Below are 20,107 nucleotides of genomic sequence, written 5' to 3' on the forward strand. Positions count from 1 at the left end.
TCTGGCTGTCTTCATTTCTTGCTTTCTTGTCGCTACCCCTGCCAGCCGTTTTTTCATGCTACCTTTCTCATGTGACAAAGATGCTTCCATACTGATTTTAAACTATCGTAAGATACGATATTAAGGAACTCAGTTTGAAAAGAGTGCGCCAAGGAAGACTTGCAAAGAGTCTCTGGAAATAACAAAACAGTATGAAGTGACAGAAATGTTGTGAAATACGTCAGGGCATATTGTTTTGTAGCAGTGCACAACGGCAAATTTGTAAACAAAAATTTACCTTTCGTCGCTACAAGAGATGGATACTTTGTCGAAAAGCCTGTGTCTTGTGTGCATGTTTTCGCACCTTTCCACGGCACGGCGCGGCACAGAGCTGCTCTGGTAGCTCCGAACGGCCGCACACGTCGCCTCGGACACGCCGGTTCGGCCCGCGCCCATCTCGCAGATGTTCCTCGTGCTTGTGCTGTCATATGGACCGCGACCCGAGCGGCAGCGAGCGGCAGTCGAGCAAAGTCGGGACAAGTCGGGACGGAAGGTGACAGCCGATTATGCACCGTGCGAATTACGCAAATATCTAGAAGCGCGACGCGTGTCAGGCAGGTGAGAACGCTTCTCTCGGTCCAGCAGGACACTGCCACACCCCGCGCCGCACTGCGCGTCGCCTTCGAGGTGGAAGGACGTGCTTTGCGTCAAATGTGCCACCGAAAATGGCGATTGCGTGTATTGGGAGGAGAGGCGAAGCCTTCTTGTGCCGTGCGGCTACAGTATAAGGACGCCAACGGCCATACCATGTTGAATACACCGGTTCTCGTCCGATCACCGAAGTTAAGCAACATCGGGCCCGGTTAGTACTTGGATGGGTGACCGCCTGGGAACACCGGGTGCTGTTGGCTCCCTCTCTTCTTTTAAATTTTATGTCACTACACCTGCCAGCCCTCTTTTCATACAAACTCTCAGGTGCGACGAAGATGCTTCCACAAGCATTTTAAACTACTGTATTAAACGTAAGATGCGAAATTACAGTAATGAACTCAGTTTGTACAATAATGCGCGGAGGAAGAGTGCTAGGAACTCGTTGAAAATAACGAAACACTGCGAATCGACAGATGTGCTCTTGAAATGCGTCAGAGCCTACTGTTTTGTAGGAGCGCTAAATTCCAAAAACTAACTACATTAAAAAAAACCTGTTCCCGTCCGACCACCGAAGATAAGCAACAACGTTTATATTCGGATCGGCGACCGCCTGGGAACTCTGGCTGTCTTCATTTCTTGCTTTCTTGTCGCTACCCCTGCCAGCCGTTTTTTCATGCTACCTTTCTCATGTGACAAAGATGCTTCCATACTGATTTTAAACTATCGTAAGATACGATATTAAGGAACTCAGTTTGAAAAGAGTGCGCCAAGGAAGACTTGCAAAGAGTCTCTGGAAATAACAAAACAGTATGAAGTGACAGAAATGTTGTGAAATACGTCAGGGCATATTGTTTTGTAGCAGTGCACAACGGCAAATTTGTAAACAAAAATTTACCTTTCGTCGCTACAAGAGATGGATACTTTGTCGAAAAGCCTGTGTCTTGTGTGCATGTTTTCGCACCTTTCCACGGCACGGCGCGGCACAGAGCTGCTCTGGTAGCTCCGAACGGCCGCACACGTCGCCTCGGACACGCCGGTTCGGCCCGCGCCCATCTCGCAGATGTTCCTCGTGCTTGTGCTGTCATATGGACCGCGACCCGAGCGGCAGCGAGCGGCAGTCGAGCAAAGTCGGGACAAGTCGGGACGGAAGGTGACAGCCGATTATGCACCGTGCGAATTACGCAAATATCTAGAAGCGCGACGCGTGTCAGGCAGGTGAGAACGCTTCTCTCGGTCCAGCAGGACACTGCCACACCCCGCGCCGCACTGCGCGTCGCCTTCGAGGTGGAAGGACGTGCTTTGCGTCAAATGTGCCACCGAAAATGGCGATTGCGTGTATTGGGAGGAGAGGCGAAGCCTTCTTGTGCCGTGCGGCTACAGTATAAGGACGCCAACGGCCATACCATGTTGAATACACCGGTTCTCGTCCGATCACCGAAGTTAAGCAACATCGGGCCCGGTTAGTACTTGGATGGGTGACCGCCTGGGAACACCGGGTGCTGTTGGCTCCCTCTCTTCTTTTAAATTTTATGTCACTACACCTGCCAGCCCTCTTTTCATACAAACTCTCAGGTGCGACGAAGATGCTTCCACAAGCATTTTAAACTACTGTATTAAAACGTAAGATGCGAAATTACAGTAATGAACTCAGTTTGTACAAGAATGCGCGGAGGAAGAGTGCTAGGAACTCGTTGAAAATAACGAAACACTGCGAATCGACAGATGTGCTCTTGAAATGCGTCAGAGCCTACTGTTTTGTAGGAGCGCTAAATTCCAAAAACTAACTACATTAAAAAAAACCTGTTCCCGTCCGACCACCGAAGATAAGCAACAACGTTTATATTCGGATCGGCGACCGCCTGGGAACTCTGGCTGTCTTCATTTCTTGCTTTCTTGTCGCTACCCCTGCCAGCCGTTTTTTCATGCTACCTTTCTCATGTGACAAAGATGCTTCCATACTGATTTTAAACTATCGTAAGATACGATATTAAGGAACTCAGTTTGAAAAGAGTGCGCCAAGGAAGACTTGCAAAGAGTCTCTGGAAATAACAAAACAGTATGAAGTGACAGAAATGTTGTGAAATACGTCAGGGCATATTGTTTTGTAGCAGTGCACAACGGCAAATTTGTAAACAAAAATTTACCTTTCGTCGCTACAAGAGATGGATACTTTGTCGAAAAGCCTGTGTCTTGTGTGCATGTTTTCGCACCTTTCCACGGCACGGCGCGGCACAGAGCTGCTCTGGTAGCTCCGAACGGCCGCACACGTCGCCTCGGACACGCCGGTTCGGCCCGCGCCCATCTCGCAGATGTTCCTCGTGCTTGTGCTGTCATATGGACCGCGACCCGAGCGGCAGCGAGCGGCAGTCGAGCAAAGTCGGGACAAGTCGGGACGGAAGGTGACAGCCGATTATGCACCGTGCGAATTACGCAAATATCTAGAAGCGCGACGCGTGTCAGGCAGGTGAGAACGCTTCTCTCGGTCCAGCAGGACACTGCCACACCCCGCGCCGCACTGCGCGTCGCCTTCGAGGTGGAAGGACGTGCTTTGCGTCAAATGTGCCACCGAAAATGGCGATTGCGTGTATTGGGAGGAGAGGCGAAGCCTTCTTGTGCCGTGCGGCTACAGTATAAGGACGCCAACGGCCATACCATGTTGAATACACCGGTTCTCGTCCGATCACCGAAGTTAAGCAACATCGGGCCCGGTTAGTACTTGGATGGGTGACCGCCTGGGAACACCGGGTGCTGTTGGCTCCCTCTCTTCTTTTAAATTTTATGTCACTACACCTGCCAGCCCTCTTTTCATACAAACTCTCAGGTGCGACGAAGATGCTTCCACAAGCATTTTAAACTACTGTATTAAACGTAAGATGCGAAATTACAGTAATGAACTCAGTTTGTACAAGAATGCGCGGAGGAAGAGTGCTAGGAACTCGTTGAAAATAACGAAACACTGCGAATCGACAGATGTGCTCTTGAAATGCGTCAGAGCCTACTGTTTTGTAGGAGCGCTAAATTCCAAAAACTAACTACATTAAAAAAAACCTGTTCCCGTCCGACCACCGAAGATAAGCAACAACGTTTATATTCGGATCGGCGACCGCCTGGGAACTCTGGCTGTCTTCATTTCTTGCTTTCTTGTCGCTACCCCTGCCAGCCGTTTTTTCATGCTACCTTTCTCATGTGACAAAGATGCTTCCATACTGATTTTAAACTATCGTAAGATACGATATTAAGGAACTCAGTTTGAAAAGAGTGCGCCAAGGAAGACTTGCAAAGAGTCTCTGGAAATAACAAAACAGTATGAAGTGACAGAAATGTTGTGAAATACGTCAGGGCATATTGTTTTGTAGCAGTGCACAACGGCAAATTTGTAAACAAAAATTTACCTTTCGTCGCTACAAGAGATGGATACTTTGTCGAAAAGCCTGTGTCTTGTGTGCATGTTTTCGCACCTTTCCACGGCACGGCGCGGCACAGAGCTGCTCTGGTAGCTCCGAACGGCCGCACACGTCGCCTCGGACACGCCGGTTCGGCCCGCGCCCATCTCGCAGATGTTCCTCGTGCTTGTGCTGTCATATGGACCGCGACCCGAGCGGCAGCGAGCGGCAGTCGAGCAAAGTCGGGACAAGTCGGGACGGAAGGTGACAGCCGATTATGCACCGTGCGAATTACGCAAATATCTAGAAGCGCGACGCGTGTCAGGCAGGTGAGAACGCTTCTCTCGGTCCAGCAGGACACTGCCACACCCCGCGCAGTCCACCCGCCGCCCGGCCGCGCGCAATCCCTGCGACGGACAACAATAACAAGGTGCGTCTCCCGCGAGTGTCGGAGGCCGCACGAACCAAACGAATGACAGGCGGTGCAACGAGCAGCTGTGTTGTGCGTCTGACCCACGTGGCGGCGCGCCGCACTGCGCGTCGCCTTCGAGGTGGAAGGACGTGCTTTGCGTCAAATGTGCCACCGAAAATGGCGATTGCGTGTATTGGGAGGAGAGGCGAAGCCTTCTTGTGCCGTGCGGCTACAGTATAAGGACGCCAACGGCCATACCATGTTGAATACACCGGTTCTCGTCCGATCACCGAAGTTAAGCAACATCGGGCCCGGTTAGTACTTGGATGGGTGACCGCCTGGGAACACCGGGTGCTGTTGGCTCCCTCTCTTCTTTTAAATTTTATGTCACTACACCTGCCAGCCCTCTTTTCATACAAACTCTCAGGTGCGACGAAGATGCTTCCACAAGCATTTTAAACTACTGTATTAAACGTAAGATGCGAAATTACAGTAATGAACTCAGTTTGTACAAGAATGCGCGGAGGAAGAGTGCTAGGAACTCGTTGAAAATAACGAAACACTGCGAATCGACAGATGTGCTCTTGAAATGCGTCAGAGCCTACTGTTTTGTAGGAGCGCTAAATTCCAAAAACTAACTACATTAAAAAAAACCTGTTCCCGTCCGACCACCGAAGATAAGCAACAACGTTTATATTCGGATCGGCGACCGCCTGGGAACTCTGGCTGTCTTCATTTCTTGCTTTCTTGTCGCTACCCCTGCCAGCCGTTTTTTCATGCTACCTTTCTCATGTGACAAAGATGCTTCCATACTGATTTTAAACTATCGTAAGATACGATATTAAGGAACTCAGTTTGAAAAGAGTGCGCCAAGGAAGACTTGCAAAGAGTCTCTGGAAATAACAAAACAGTATGAAGTGACAGAAATGTTGTGAAATACGTCAGGGCATATTGTTTTGTAGCAGTGCACAACGGCAAATTTGTAAACAAAAATTTACCTTTCGTCGCTACAAGAGATGGATACTTTGTCGAAAAGCCTGTGTCTTGAGTGCATGTTTTCGCACCTTTCCACGGCACGGCGCGGCACAGAGCTGCTCTGGTAGCTCCGAACGGCCGCACACGTCGCCTCGGACACGCCGGTTCGGCCCGCGCCCATCTCGCAGATGTTCCTCGTGCTTGTGCTGTCATATGGACCGCGACCCGAGCGGCAGCGAGCGGCAGTCGAGCAAAGTCGGGACAAGTCGGGACGGAAGGTGACAGCCGATTATGCACCGTGCGAATTACGCAAATATCTAGAAGCGCGACGCGTGTCAGGCAGGTGAGAACGCTTCTCTCGGTCCAGCAGGACACTGCCACACCCCGCGCCGCACTGCGCGTCGCCTTCGAGGTGGAAGGACGTGCTTTGCGTCAAATGTGCCACCGAAAATGGCGATTGCGTGTATTGGGAGGAGAGGCGAAGCCTTCTTGTGCCGTGCGGCTACAGTATAAGGACGCCAACGGCCATACCATGTTGAATACACCGGTTCTCGTCCGATCACCGAAGTTAAGCAACATCGGGCCCGGTTAGTACTTGGATGGGTGACCGCCTGGGAACACTGGGTGCTGTTGGCTCCCTCTCTTCTTTTAAATTTTATGTCACTACACCTGCCAGCCCTCTTTTCATACAAACTCTCAGGTGCGACGAAGATGCTTCCACAAGCATTTTAAACTACTGTATTAAACGTAAGATGCGAAATTACAGTAATGAACTCAGTTTGTACAAGAATGCGCGGAGGAAGAGTGCTAGGAACTCGTTGAAAATAACGAAACACTGCGAATCGACAGATGTGCTCTTGAAATGCGTCAGAGCCTACTGTTTTGTAGGAGCGCTAAATTCCAAAAACTAACTACATTAAAAAAAACCTGTTCCCGTCCGACCACCGAAGATAAGCAACAACGTTTATATTCGGATCGGCGACCGCCTGGGAACTCTGGCTGTCTTCATTTCTTGCTTTCTTGTCGCTACCCCTGCCAGCCGTTTTTTCATGCTACCTTTCTCATGTGACAAAGATGCTTCCATACTGATTTTAAACTATCGTAAGATACGATATTAAGGAACTCAGTTTGAAAAGAGTGCGCCAAGGAAGACTTGCAAAGAGTCTCTGGAAATAACAAAACAGTATGAAGTGACAGAAATGTTGTGAAATACGTCAGGGCATATTGTTTTGTAGCAGTGCACAACGGCAAATTTGTAAACAAAAATTTACCTTTCGTCGCTACAAGAGATGGATACTTTGTCGAAAAGCCTGTGTCTTGTGTGCATGTTTTCGCACCTTTCCACGGCACGGCGCGGCACAGAGCTGCTCTGGTAGCTCCGAACGGCCGCACACGTCGCCTCGGACACGCCGGTTCGGCCCGCGCCCATCTCGCAGATGTTCCTCGTGCTTGTGCTGTCATATGGACCGCGACCCGAGCGGCAGCGAGCGGCAGTCGAGCAAAGTCGGGACAAGTCGGGACGGAAGGTGACAGCCGATTAAGCACCGTGCGAATTACGCAAATATCTAGAAGCGCGACGCGTGTCAGGCAGGTGAGAACGCTTCTCTCGGTCCAGCAGGACACTGCCACACCCCGCGCAGTCCACCCGCCGCCCGGCCGCGCGCAATCCCTGCGACGGACAACAATAACAAGGTGCGTCTCCCGCGAGTGTCGGAGGCCGCACGAACCAAACGAATGACAGGCGGTGCAACGAGCAGCTGTGTTGTGCGTCTGACCCACGTGGCGGCGCGCCGCACTGCGCGTCGCCTTCGAGGTGGAAGGACGTGCTTTGCGTCAAATGTGCCACCGAAAATGGCGATTGCGTGTATTGGGAGGAGAGGCGAAGCCTTCTTGTGCCGTGCGGCTACAGTATAAGGACGCCAACGGCCATACCATGTTGAATACACCGGTTCTCGTCCGATCACCGAAGTTAAGCAACATCGGGCCCGGTTAGTACTTGGATGGGTGACCGCCTGGGAACACCGGGTGCTGTTGGCTCCCTCTCTTCTTTTAAATTTTATGTCACTACACCTGCCAGCCCTCTTTTCATACAAACTCTCAGGTGCGACGAAGATGCTTCCACAAGCATTTTAAACTACTGTATTAAATGTAAGATGCGAAATTACAGTAATGAACTCAGTTTGTACAAGAATGCGCGGAGGAAGAGTGCTAGGAACTCGTTGAAAATAACGAAACACTGCGAATCGACAGATGTGCTCTTGAAATGCGTCAGAGCCTACTGTTTTGTAGGAGCGCTAAATTCCAAAAACTAACTACATTAAAAAAAACCTGTTCCCGTCCGACCACCGAAGATAAGCAACAACGTTTATATTCGGATCGGCGACCGCCTGGGAACTCTGGCTGTCTTCATTTCTTGCTTTCTTGTCGCTACCCCTGCCAGCCGTTTTTTCATGCTACCTTTCTCATGTGACAAAGATGCTTCCATACTGATTTTAAACTATCGTAAGATACGATATTAAGGAACTCAGTTTGAAAAGAGTGCGCCAAGGAAGACTTGCAAAGAGTCTCTGGAAATAACAAAACAGTATGAAGTGACAGAAATGTTGTGAAATACGTCAGGGCATATTGTTTTGTAGCAGTGCACAACGGCAAATTTGTAAACAAAAATTTACCTTTCGTCGCTACAAGAGATGGATACTTTGTCGAAAAGCCTGTGTCTTGTGTGCATGTTTTCGCACCTTTCCACGGCACGGCGCGGCACAGAGCTGCTCTGGTAGCTCCGAACGGCCGCACACGTCGCCTCGGACACGCCGGTTCGGCCCGCGCCCATCTCGCAGATGTTCCTCGTGCTTGTGCTGTCATATGGACCGCGACCCGAGCGGCAGCGAGCGGCAGTCGAGCAAAGTCGGGACAAGTCGGGACGGAAGGTGACAGCCGATTATGCACCGTGCGAATTACGCAAATATCTAGAAGCGCGACGCGTGTCAGGCAGGTGAGAACGCTTCTCTCGGTCCAGCAGGACACTGCCACACCCCGCGCCGCACTGCGCGTCGCCTTCGAGGTGGAAGGACGTGCTTTGCGTCAAATGTGCCACCGAAAATGGCGATTGCGTGTATTGGGAGGAGAGGCGAAGCCTTCTTGTGCCGTGCGGCTACAGTATAAGGACGCCAACGGCCATACCATGTTGAATACACCGGTTCTCGTCCGATCACCGAAGTTAAGCAACATCGGGCCCGGTTAGTACTTGGATGGGTGACCGCCTGGGAACACCGGGTGCTGTTGGCTCCCTCTCTTCTTTTAAATTTTATGTCACTACACCTGCCAGCCCTCTTTTCATACAAACTCTCAGGTGCGACGAAGATGCTTCCACAAGCATTTTAAACTACTGTATTAAACGTAAGATGCGAAATTACAGTAATGAACTCAGTTTGTACAATAATGCGCGGAGGAAGAGTGCTAGGAACTCGTTGAAAATAACGAAACACTGCGAATCGACAGATGTGCTCTTGAAATGCGTCAGAGCCTACTGTTTTGTAGGAGCGCTAAATTCCAAAAACTAACTACATTAAAAAAAACCTGTTCCCGTCCGACCACCGAAGATAAGCAACAACGTTTATATTCGGATCGGCGACCGCCTGGGAACTCTGGCTGTCTTCATTTCTTGCTTTCTTGTCGCTACCCCTGCCAGCCGTTTTTTCATGCTACCTTTCTCATGTGACAAAGATGCTTCCATACTGATTTTAAACTATCGTAAGATACGATATTAAGGAACTCAGTTTGAAAAGAGTGCGCCAAGGAAGACTTGCAAAGAGTCTCTGGAAATAACAAAACAGTATGAAGTGACAGAAATGTTGTGAAATACGTCAGGGCATATTGTTTTGTAGCAGTGCACAACGGCAAATTTGTAAACAAAAATTTACCTTTCGTCGCTACAAGAGATGGATACTTTGTCGAAAAGCCTGTGTCTTGTGTGCATGTTTTCGCACCTTTCCACGGCACGGCGCGGCACAGAGCTGCTCTGGTAGCTCCGAACGGCCGCACACGTCGCCTCGGACACGCCGGTTCGGCCCGCGCCCATCTCGCAGATGTTCCTCGTGCTTGTGCTGTCATATGGACCGCGACCCGAGCGGCAGCGAGCGGCAGTCGAGCAAAGTCGGGACAAGTCGGGACGGAAGGTGACAGCCGATTATGCACCGTGCGAATTACGCAAATATCTAGAAGCGCGACGCGTGTCAGGCAGGTGAGAACGCTTCTCTCGGTCCAGCAGGACACTGCCACACCCCGCGCAGTCCACCCGCCGCCCGGCCGCGCGCAATCCCTGCGACGGACAACAATAACAAGGTGCGTCTCCCGCGAGTGTCGGAGGCCGCACGAACCAAACGAATGACAGGCGGTGCAACGAGCAGCTGTGTTGTGCGTCTGACCCACGTGGCGGCGCGCCGCACTGCGCGTCGCCTTCGAGGTGGAAGGACGTGCTTTGCGTCAAATGTGCCACCGAAAATGGCGATTGCGTGTATTGGGAGGAGAGGCGAAGCCTTCTTGTGCCGTGCGGCTACAGTATAAGGACGCCAACGGCCATACCATGTTGAATACACCGGTTCTCGTCCGATCACCGAAGTTAAGCAACATCGGGCCCGGTTAGTACTTGGATGGGTGACCGCCTGGGAACACCGGGTGCTGTTGGCTCCCTCTCTTCTTTTAAATTTTATGTCACTACACCTGCCAGCCCTCTTTTCATACAAACTCTCAGGTGCGACGAAGATGCTTCCACAAGCATTTTAAACTACTGTATTAAACGTAAGATGCGAAATTACAGTAATGAACTCAGTTTGTACAAGAATGCGCGGAGGAAGAGTGCTAGGAACTCGTTGAAAATAACGAAACTCTGCGAATCGACAGATGTGCTCTTGAAATGCGTCAGAGCCTACTGTTTTGTAGGAGCGCTAAATTCCAAAAACTAACTACATTAAAAAAAACCTGTTCCCGTCCGACCACCGAAGATAAGCAACAACGTTTATATTCGGATCGGCGACCGCCTGGGAACTCTGGCTGTCTTCATTTCTTGCTTTCTTGTCGCTACCCCTGCCAGCCGTTTTTTCATGCTACCTTTCTCATGTGACAAAGATGCTTCCATACTGATTTTAAACTATCGTAAGATACGATATTAAGGAACTCAGTTTGAAAAGAGTGCGCCAAGGAAGACTTGCAAAGAGTCTCTGGAAATAACAAAACAGTATGAAGTGACAGAAATGTTGTGAAATACGTCAGGGCATATTGTTTTGTAGCAGTGCACAACGGCAAATTTGTAAACAAAAATTTACCTTTCGTCGCTACAAGAGATGGATACTTTGTCGAAAAGCCTGTGTCTTGTGTGCATGTTTTCGCACCTTTCCACGGCACGGCGCGGCACAGAGCTGCTCTGGTAGCTCCGAACGGCCGCACACGTCGCCTCGGACACGCCGGTTCGGCCCGCGCCCATCTCGCAGATGTTCCTCGTGCTTGTGCTGTCATATGGACCGCGACCCGAGCGGCAGCGAGCGGCAGTCGAGCAAAGTCGGGACAAGTCGGGACGGAAGGTGACAGCCGATTAAGCACCGTGCGAATTACGCAAATATCTAGAAGCGCGACGCGTGTCAGGCAGGTGAGAACGCTTCTCTCGGTCCAGCAGGACACTGCCACACCCCGCGCAGTCCACCCGCCGCCCGGCCGCGCGCAATCCCTGCGACGGACAACAATAACAAGGTGCGTCTCCCGCGAGTGTCGGAGGCCGCACGAACCAAACGAATGACAGGCGGTGCAACGAGCAGCTGTGTTGTGCGTCTGACCCACGTGGCGGCGCGCCGCACTGCGCGTCGCCTTCGAGGTGGAAGGACGTGCTTTGCGTCAAATGTGCCACCGAAAATGGCGATTGCGTGTATTGGGAGGAGAGGCGAAGCCTTCTTGTGCCGTGCGGCTACAGTATAAGGACGCCAACGGCCATACCATGTTGAATACACCGGTTCTCGTCCGATCACCGAAGTTAAGCAACATCGGGCCCGGTTAGTACTTGGATGGGTGACCGCCTGGGAACACCGGGTGCTGTTGGCTCCCTCTCTTCTTTTAAATTTTATGTCACTACACCTGCCAGCCCTCTTTTCATACAAACTCTCAGGTGCGACGAAGATGCTTCCACAAGCATTTTAAACTACTGTATTAAACGTAAGATGCGAAATTACAGTAATGAACTCAGTTTGTACAAGAATGCGCGGAGGAAGAGTGCTAGGAACTCGTTGAAAATAACGAAACACTGCGAATCGACAGATGTGCTCTTGAAATGCGTCAGAGCCTACTGTTTTGTAGGAGCGCTAAATTCCAAAAACTAACTACATTAAAAAAAACCTGTTCCCGTCCGACCACCGAAGATAAGCAACAACGTTTATATTCGGATCGGCGACCGCCTGGGAACTCTGGCTGTCTTCATTTCTTGCTTTCTTGTCGCTACCCCTGCCAGCCGTTTTTTCATGCTACCTTTCTCATGTGACAAAGATGCTTCCATACTGATTTTAAACTATCGTAAGATACGATATTAAGGAACTCAGTTTGAAAAGAGTGCGCCAAGGAAGACTTGCAAAGAGTCTCTGGAAATAACAAAACAGTATGAAGTGACAGAAATGTTGTGAAATACGTCAGGGCATATTGTTTTGTAGCAGTGCACAACGGCAAATTTGTAAACAAAAATTTACCTTTCGTCGCTACAAGAGATGGATACTTTGTCGAAAAGCCTGTGTCTTGTGTGCATGTTTTCGCACCTTTCCACGGCACGGCGCGGCACAGAGCTGCTCTGGTAGCTCCGAACGGCCGCACACGTCGCCTCGGACACGCCGGTTCGGCCCGCGCCCATCTCGCAGATGTTCCTCGTGCTTGTGCTGTCATATGGACCGCGACCCGAGCGGCAGCGAGCGGCAGTCGAGCAAAGTCGGGACAAGTCGGGACGGAAGGTGACAGCCGATTAAGCACCGTGCGAATTACGCAAATATCTAGAAGCGCGACGCGTGTCAGGCAGGTGAGAACGCTTCTCTCGGTCCAGCAGGACACTGCCACACCCCGCGCAGTCCACCCGCCGCCCGGCCGCGCGCAATCCCTGCGACGGACAACAATAACAAGGTGCGTCTCCCGCGAGTGTCGGAGGCCGCACGAACCAAACGAATGACAGGCGGTGCAACGAGCAGCTGTGTTGTGCGTCTGACCCACGTGGCGGCGCGCCGCACTGCGCGTCGCCTTCGAGGTGGAAGGACGTGCTTTGCGTCAAATGTGCCACCGAAAATGGCGATTGCGTGTATTGGGAGGAGAGGCGAAGCCTTCTTGTGCCGTGCGGCTACAGTATAAGGACGCCAACGGCCATACCATGTTGAATACACCGGTTCTCGTCCGATCACCGAAGTTAAGCAACATCGGGCCCGGTTAGTACTTGGATGGGTGACCGCCTGGGAACACCGGGTGCTGTTGGCTCCCTCTCTTCTTTTAAATTTTATGTCACTACACCTGCCAGCCCTCTTTTCATACAAACTCTCAGGTGCGACGAAGATGCTTCCACAAGCATTTTAAACTACTGTATTAAACGTAAGATGCGAAATTACAGTAATGAACTCAGTTTGTACAAGAATGCGCGGAGGAAGAGTGCTAGGAACTCGTTGAAAATAACGAAACACTGCGAATCGACAGATGTGCTCTTGAAATGCGTCAGAGCCTACTGTTTTGTAGGAGCGCTAAATTCCAAAAACTAACTACATTAAAAAAAACCTGTTCCCGTCCGACCACCGAAGATAAGCAACAACGTTTATATTCGGATCGGCGACCGCCTGGGAACTCTGGCTGTCTTCATTTCTTGCTTTCTTGTCGCTACCCCTGCCAGCCGTTTTTTCATGCTACCTTTCTCATGTGACAAAGATGCTTCCATACTGATTTTAAACTATCGTAAGATACGATATTAAGGAACTCAGTTTGAAAAGAGTGCGCCAAGGAAGACTTGCAAAGAGTCTCTGGAAATAACAAAACAGTATGAAGTGACAGAAATGTTGTGAAATACGTCAGGGCATATTGTTTTGTAGCAGTGCACAACGGCAAATTTGTAAACAAAAATTTACCTTTCGTCGCTACAAGAGATGGATACTTTGTCGAAAAGCCTGTGTCTTGTGTGCATGTTTTCGCACCTTTCCACGGCACGGCGCGGCACAGAGCTGCTCTGGTAGCTCCGAACGGCCGCACACGTCGCCTCGGACACGCCGGTTCGGCCCGCGCCCATCTCGCAGATGTTCCTCGTGCTTGTGCTGTCATATGGACCGCGACCCGAGCGGCAGCGAGCGGCAGTCGAGCAAAGTCGGGACAAGTCGGGACGGAAGGTGACAGCCGATTATGCACCGTGCGAATTACGCAAATATCTAGAAGCGCGACGCGTGTCAGGCAGGTGAGAACGCTTCTCTCGGTCCAGCAGGACACTGCCACACCCCGCGCAGTCCACCCGCCGCCCGGCCGCGCGCAATCCCTGCGACGGACAACAATAACAAGGTGCGTCTCCCGCGAGTGTCGGAGGCCGCACGAACCAAACGAATGACAGGCGGTGCAACGAGCAGCTGTGTTGTGCGTCTGACCCACGTGGCGGCGCGCCGCACTGCGCGTCGCCTTCGAGGTGGAAGGACGTGCTTTGCGTCAAATGTGCCACCGAAAATGGCGATTGCGTGTATTGGGAGGAGAGGCGAAGCCTTCTTGTGCCGTGCGGCTACAGTATAAGGACGCCAACGGCCATACCATGTTGAATACACCGGTTCTCGTCCGATCACCGAAGTTAAGCAACATCGGGCCCGGTTAGTACTTGGATGGGTGACCGCCTGGGAACACCGGGTGCTGTTGGCTCCCTCTCTTCTTTTAAATTTTATGTCACTACACCTGCCAGCCCTCTTTTCATACAAACTCTCAGGTGCGACGAAGATGCTTCCACAAGCATTTTAAACTACTGTATTAAAACGTAAGATGCGAAATTACAGTAATGAACTCAGTTTGTACAAGAATGCGCGGAGGAAGAGTGCTAGGAACTCGTTGAAAATAACGAAACACTGCGAATCGACAGATGTGCTCTTGAAATGCGTCAGAGCCTACTGTTTTGTAGGAGCGCTAAATTCCAAAAACTAACTACATTAAAAAAAACCTGTTCCCGTCCAACCACCGAAGATAAGCAACAACGTTTATATTCGGATCGGCGACCGCCTGGGAACTCTGGCTGTCTTCATTTCTTGCTTTCTTGTCGCTACCCCTGCCAGCCGTTTTTTCATGCTACCTTTCTCATGTGACAAAGATGCTTCCATACTGATTTTAAACTATCGTAAGATACGATATTAAGGAACTCAGTTTGAAAAGAGTGCGCCAAGGAAGACTTGCAAAGAGTCTCTGGAAATAACAAAACAGTATGAAGTGACAGAAATGTTGTGAAATACGTCAGGGCATATTGTTTTGTAGCAGTGCACAACGGCAAATTTGTAAACAAAAATTTACCTTTCGTCGCTACAAGAGATGGATACTTTGTCGAAAAGCCTGTGTCTTGTGTGCATGTTTTCGCACCTTTCCACGGCACGGCGCGGCACAGAGCTGCTCTGGTAGCTCCGAACGGCCGCACACGTCGCCTCGGACACGCCGGTTCGGCCCGCGCCCATCTCGCAGATGTTCCTCGTGCTTGTGCTGTCATATGGACCGCGACCCGAGCGGCAGCGAGCGGCAGTCGAGCAAAGTCGGGACAAGTCGGGACGGAAGGTGACAGCCGATTATGCACCGTGCGAATTACGCAAATATCTAGAAGCGCGACGCGTGTCAGGCAGGTGAGAACGCTTCTCTCGGTCCAGCAGGACACTGCCACACCCCGCGCAGTCCACCCGCCGCCCGGCCGCGCGCAATCCCTGCGACGGACAACAATAACAAGGTGCGTCTCCCGCGAGTGTCGGAGGCCGCACGAACCAAACGAATGACAGGCGGTGCAACGAGCAGCTGTGTTGTGCGTCTGACCCACGTGGCGGCGCGCCGCACTGCGCGTCGCCTTCGAGGTGGAAGGACGTGCTTTGCGTCAAATGTGCCACCGAAAATGGCGATTGCGTGTATTGGGAGGAGAGGCGAAGCCTTCTTGTGCCGTGCGGCTACAGTATAAGGACGCCAACGGCCATACCATGTTGAATACACCGGTTCTCGTCCGATCACCGAAGTTAAGCAACATCGGGCCCGGTTAGTACTTGGATGGGTGACCGCCTGGGAACACCGGGTGCTGTTGGCTCCCTCTCTTCTTTTAAATTTTATGTCACTACACCTGCCAGCCCTCTTTTCATACAAACTCTCAGGTGCGACGAAGATGCTTCCACAAGCATTTTAAACTACTGTATTAAACGTAAGATGCGAAATTACAGTAATGAACTCAGTTTGTACAAGAATGCGCGGAGGAAGAGTGCTAGGAACTCGTTGAAAATAACGAAACACTGCGAATCGACAGATGTGCTCTTGAAATGCGTCAGAGCCTACTGTTTTGTAGGAGCGCTAAATTCCAAAAACTAACTACATTAAAAAAAACCTGTTCCCGTCCGACCACCGAAGATAAGCAACAACGTTTATATTCGGATCGGCGACCGCCTGGGAACTCTGGCTGTCTTCATTTCTTGCTTTCTTGTCGCTACCCCTGCCAGCCGTTTTTTCATGCTACCTTTCTCATGTGACAAAGATGCTTCCATACTGATTTTAAACTATCGTAAGATACGATATTAAGGAACTCAGTTTGAAAAGAGTGCGCCAAGGAAGACTTGCAAAGAGTCTCTGGAAATAACAAAACAGTATGAAGTGACAGAAATGTTGTGAAATACGTCAGGGCATATTGTTTTGTAGCAGTGCACAACGGCAAATTTGTAAACAAAAATTTACCTTTCGTCGCTACAAGAGATGGATACTTTGTCGAAAAGCCTGTGTCTTGTGTGCATGTTTTCGCACCTTTCCACGGCACGGCGCGGCACAGAGCTGCTCTGGTAGCTCCGAACGGCCGCACACGTCGCCTCGGACACGCCGGTTCGGCCCGCGCCCATCTCGCAGATGTTCCTCGTGCTTGTGCTGTCATATGGACCGCGACCCGAGCGGCAACGAGCGGCAGTCGAGCAAAGTCGGGACAAGTCGGGACGGAAGGTGACAGCCGATTATGCACCGTGCGAATTACGCAAATATCTAGAAGCGCGACGCGTGTCAGGCAGGTGAGAACGCTTCTCTCGGTCCAGCAGGACACTGCCACACCCCGCGCCGCACTGCGCGTCGCCTTCGAGGTGGAAGGACGTGCTTTGCGTCAAATGTGCCACCGAAAATGGCGATTGCGTGTATTGGGAGGAGAGGCGAAGCCTTCTTGTGCCGTGCGGCTACAGTATAAGGACGCCAACGGCCATACCATGTTGAATACACCGGTTCTCGTCCGATCACCGAAGTTAAGCAACATCGGTCCCGGTTAGTACTTGGATGGGTGACCGCCTGGGAACACCGGGTGCTGTTGGCTCCCTCTCTTCTTTTAAATTTTATGTCACTACACCTGCCAGCCCTCTTTTCATACAAACTCTCAGGTGCGACGAAGATGCTTCCACAAGCATTTTAAACTACTGTATTAAACGTAAGATGCGAAATTACAGTAATGAACTCAGTTTGTACAAGAATGCGCGGAGGAAGAGTGCTAGGAACTCGTTGAAAATAACGAAACACTGCGAATCGACAGATGTGCTCTTGAAATGCGTCAGAGCCTACTGTTTTGTAGGAGCGCTAAATTCCAAAAACTAACTACATTAAAAAAAACCTGTTCCCGTCCGACCACCGAAGATAAGCAACAACGTTTATATTCGGATCGGCGACCGCCTGGGAACTCTGGCTGTCTTCATTTCTTGCTTTCTTGTCGCTACCCCTGCCAGCCGTTTTTTCATGCTACCTTTCTCATGTGACAAAGATGCTTCCATACTGATTTTAAACTATCGTAAGATACGATATTAAGGAACTCAGTTTGAAAAGAGTGCGCCAAGGAAGACTTGCAAAGAGTCTCTGGAAATAACAAAACAGTATGAAGTGACAGAAATGTTGTGAAATACGTCAGGGCATATTGTTTTGTAGCAGTGCACAACGGCAAATTTGTAAACAAAAATTTACCTTTCGTCGCTACAAGAGATGGATACTTTGTCGAAAAGCCTGTGTCTTGTGTGCATGTTTTCGCACCTTTCCACGGCACGGCGCGGCACAGAGCTGCTCTGGTAGCTCCGAACGGCCGCACACGTCGCCTCGGACACGCCGGTTCGGCCCGCGCCCATCTCGCAGATGTTCCTCGTGCTTGTGCTGTCATATGGACCGCGACCCGAGCGGCAGCGAGCGGCAGTCGAGCAAAGTCGGGACAAGTCGGGACGGAAGGTGACAGCCGATTAAGCACCGTGCGAATTACGCAAATATCTAGAAGCGCGACGCGTGTCAGGCAGGTGAGAACGCTTCTCTCGGTCCAGCAGGACACTGCCACACCCCGCGCAGTCCACCCGCCGCCCGGCCGCGCGCAATCCCTGCGACGGACAACAATAACAAGGTGCGTCTCCCGCGAGTGTCGGAGGCCGCACGAACCAAACGAATGACAGGCGGTGCAACGAGCAGCTGTGTTGTGCGTCTGACCCACGTGGCGGCGCGCCGCACTGCGCGTCGCCTTCGAGGTGGAAGGACGTGCTTTGCGTCAAATGTGCCACCGAAAATGGCGATTGCGTGTATTGGGAGGAGAGGCGAAGCCTTCTTGTGCCGTGCGGCTACAGTATAAGGACGCCAACGGCCATACCATGTTGAATACACCGGTTCTCGTCCGATCACCGAAGTTAAGCAACATCGGGCCCGGTTAGTACTTGGATGGGTGACCGCCTGGGAACACCGGGTGCTGTTGGCTCCCTCTCTTCTTTTAAATTTTATGTCACTACACCTGCCAGCCCTCTTTTCATACAAACTCTCAGGTGCGACGAAGATGCTTCCACAAGCATTTTAAACTACTGTATTAAACGTAAGATGCGAAATTACAGTAATGAACTCAGTTTGTACAAGAATGCGCGGAGGAAGAGTGCTAGGAACTCGTTGAAAATAACGAAACACTGCGAATCGACAGATGTGCTCTTGAAATGCGTCAGAGCCTACTGTTTTGTAGGAGCGCTAAATTCCAAAAACTAACTACATTAAAAAAAACCTGTTCCCGTCCGACCACCGAAGATAAGCAACAACGTTTATATTCGGATCGGCGACCGCCTGGGAACTCTGGCTGTCTTCATTTCTTGCTTTCTTGTCGCTACCCCTGCCAGCCGTTTTTTCATGCTACCTTTCTCATGTGACAAAGATGCTTCCATACTGATTTTAAACTATCGTAAGATACGATATTAAGGAACTCAGTTTGAAAAGAGTGCGCCAAGGAAGACTTGCAAAGAGTCTCTGGAAATAACAAAACAGTATGAAGTGACAGAAATGTTGTGAAATACGTCAGGGCATATTGTTTTGTAGCAGTGCACAACGGCAAATTTGTAAACAAAAATTTACCTTTCGTCGCTACAAGAGATGGATACTTTGTCGAAAAGCCTGTGTCTTGTGTGCATGTTTTCGCACCTTTCCACGGCACGGCGCGGCACAGAGCTGCTCTGGTAGCTCCGAACGGCCGCACACGTCGCCTCGGACACGCCGGTTCGGCCCGCGCCCATCTCGCAGATGTTCCTCGTGCTTGTGCTGTCATATGGACCGCGACCCGAGCGGCAGCGAGCGGCAGTCGAGCAAAGTCGGGACAAGTCGGGACGGAAGGTGACAGCCGATTAAGCACCGTGCGAATTACGCAAATATCTAGAAGCGCGACGCGTGTCAGGCAGGTGAGAACGCTTCTCTCGGTCCAGCAGGACACTGCCACACCCCGCGCAGTCCACCCGCCGCCCGGCCGCGCGCAATCCCTGCGACGGACAACAATAACAAGGTGCGTCTCCCGCGAGTGTCGGAGGCCGCACGAACCAAACGAATGACAGGCGGTGCAACGAGCAGCTGTGTTGTGCGTCTGACCCACGTGGCGGCGCGCCGCACTGCGCGTCGCCTTCGAGGTGGAAGGACGTGCTTTGCGTCAAATGTGCCACCGAAAATGGCGATTGCGTGTATTGGGAGGAGAGGCGAAGCCTTCTTGTGCCGTGCGGCTACAGTATAAGGACGCCAACGGCCATACCATGTTGAATACACCGGTTCTCGTCCGATCACCGAAGTTAAGCAACATCGGGCCCGGTTAGTACTTGGATGGGTGACCGCCTGGGAACACCGGGTGCTGTTGGCTCCCTCTCTTCTTTTAAATTTTATGTCACTACACCTGCCAGCCCTCTTTTCATACAAACTCTCAGGTGCGACGAAGATGCTTCCACAAGCATTTTAAACTACTGTATTAAACGTAAGATGCGAAATTACAGTAATGAACTCAGTTTGTACAAGAATGCGCGGAGGAAGAGTGCTAGGAACTCGTTGAAAATAACGAAACACTGCGAATCGACAGATGTGCTCTTGAAATGCGTCAGAGCCTACTGTTTTGTAGGAGCGCTAAATTCCAAAAACTAACTACATTAAAAAAAACCTGTTCCCGTCCGACCACCGAAGATAAGCAACAACGTTTATATTCGGATCGGCGACCGCCTGGGAACTCTGGCTG

General features: G+C 51.0%; 15 non-coding genes across 15 annotated transcripts; all 15 read left to right on the forward strand.

Annotated features, from left to right (window-relative positions):
* The first annotated feature begins 771 nt into the window (after positions 1-771).
* LOC126313928 (5S ribosomal RNA) lies at positions 772-890 on the forward strand. Its single transcript, XR_007555529.1, has one exon. It is a non-coding gene; the product is annotated as a 5S ribosomal RNA (ribosomal RNA).
* Positions 891-2,019: 1,129 nt separating this feature from the next.
* LOC126313929 (5S ribosomal RNA) lies at positions 2,020-2,138 on the forward strand. Its single transcript, XR_007555530.1, has one exon. It is a non-coding gene; the product is annotated as a 5S ribosomal RNA (ribosomal RNA).
* A 1,130-nt stretch (positions 2,139-3,268) lies between these two features.
* LOC126313931 (5S ribosomal RNA) lies at positions 3,269-3,387 on the forward strand. Its single transcript, XR_007555531.1, has one exon. It is a non-coding gene; the product is annotated as a 5S ribosomal RNA (ribosomal RNA).
* Positions 3,388-4,669: 1,282 nt separating this feature from the next.
* On the forward strand, positions 4,670-4,788 carry LOC126313932 (5S ribosomal RNA). The gene has a single exon (XR_007555532.1). It is a non-coding gene; the product is annotated as a 5S ribosomal RNA (ribosomal RNA).
* Positions 4,789-5,917: 1,129 nt separating this feature from the next.
* Positions 5,918-6,036, forward strand: LOC126313898 (5S ribosomal RNA). The gene has a single exon (XR_007555502.1). It is a non-coding gene; the product is annotated as a 5S ribosomal RNA (ribosomal RNA).
* A 1,282-nt stretch (positions 6,037-7,318) lies between these two features.
* LOC126313933 (5S ribosomal RNA) lies at positions 7,319-7,437 on the forward strand. Its single transcript, XR_007555533.1, has one exon. It is a non-coding gene; the product is annotated as a 5S ribosomal RNA (ribosomal RNA).
* Positions 7,438-8,566: 1,129 nt separating this feature from the next.
* LOC126313934 (5S ribosomal RNA) lies at positions 8,567-8,685 on the forward strand. The gene has a single exon (XR_007555534.1). It is a non-coding gene; the product is annotated as a 5S ribosomal RNA (ribosomal RNA).
* A 1,282-nt stretch (positions 8,686-9,967) lies between these two features.
* On the forward strand, positions 9,968-10,086 carry LOC126313936 (5S ribosomal RNA). The gene has a single exon (XR_007555536.1). It is a non-coding gene; the product is annotated as a 5S ribosomal RNA (ribosomal RNA).
* Positions 10,087-11,368: 1,282 nt separating this feature from the next.
* On the forward strand, positions 11,369-11,487 carry LOC126313937 (5S ribosomal RNA). Its single transcript, XR_007555537.1, has one exon. It is a non-coding gene; the product is annotated as a 5S ribosomal RNA (ribosomal RNA).
* Positions 11,488-12,769: 1,282 nt separating this feature from the next.
* LOC126313938 (5S ribosomal RNA) lies at positions 12,770-12,888 on the forward strand. The gene has a single exon (XR_007555538.1). It is a non-coding gene; the product is annotated as a 5S ribosomal RNA (ribosomal RNA).
* Positions 12,889-14,170: 1,282 nt separating this feature from the next.
* Positions 14,171-14,289, forward strand: LOC126313939 (5S ribosomal RNA). The gene has a single exon (XR_007555539.1). It is a non-coding gene; the product is annotated as a 5S ribosomal RNA (ribosomal RNA).
* Positions 14,290-15,572: 1,283 nt separating this feature from the next.
* On the forward strand, positions 15,573-15,691 carry LOC126313940 (5S ribosomal RNA). Its single transcript, XR_007555540.1, has one exon. It is a non-coding gene; the product is annotated as a 5S ribosomal RNA (ribosomal RNA).
* Positions 15,692-16,820: 1,129 nt separating this feature from the next.
* Positions 16,821-16,939, forward strand: LOC126313914 (5S ribosomal RNA). The gene has a single exon (XR_007555517.1). It is a non-coding gene; the product is annotated as a 5S ribosomal RNA (ribosomal RNA).
* Positions 16,940-18,221: 1,282 nt separating this feature from the next.
* LOC126313942 (5S ribosomal RNA) lies at positions 18,222-18,340 on the forward strand. The gene has a single exon (XR_007555541.1). It is a non-coding gene; the product is annotated as a 5S ribosomal RNA (ribosomal RNA).
* A 1,282-nt stretch (positions 18,341-19,622) lies between these two features.
* Positions 19,623-19,741, forward strand: LOC126313943 (5S ribosomal RNA). Its single transcript, XR_007555542.1, has one exon. It is a non-coding gene; the product is annotated as a 5S ribosomal RNA (ribosomal RNA).
* Positions 19,742-20,107: the final 366 nt, after the last annotated feature.

The sequence above is a fragment of the Schistocerca gregaria genome, unplaced genomic scaffold (genome assembly GCF_023897955.1).
Source record: "Schistocerca gregaria isolate iqSchGreg1 unplaced genomic scaffold, iqSchGreg1.2 ptg000507l, whole genome shotgun sequence".
NCBI classification, from domain to species: domain Eukaryota; kingdom Metazoa; phylum Arthropoda; class Insecta; order Orthoptera; family Acrididae; genus Schistocerca; species Schistocerca gregaria.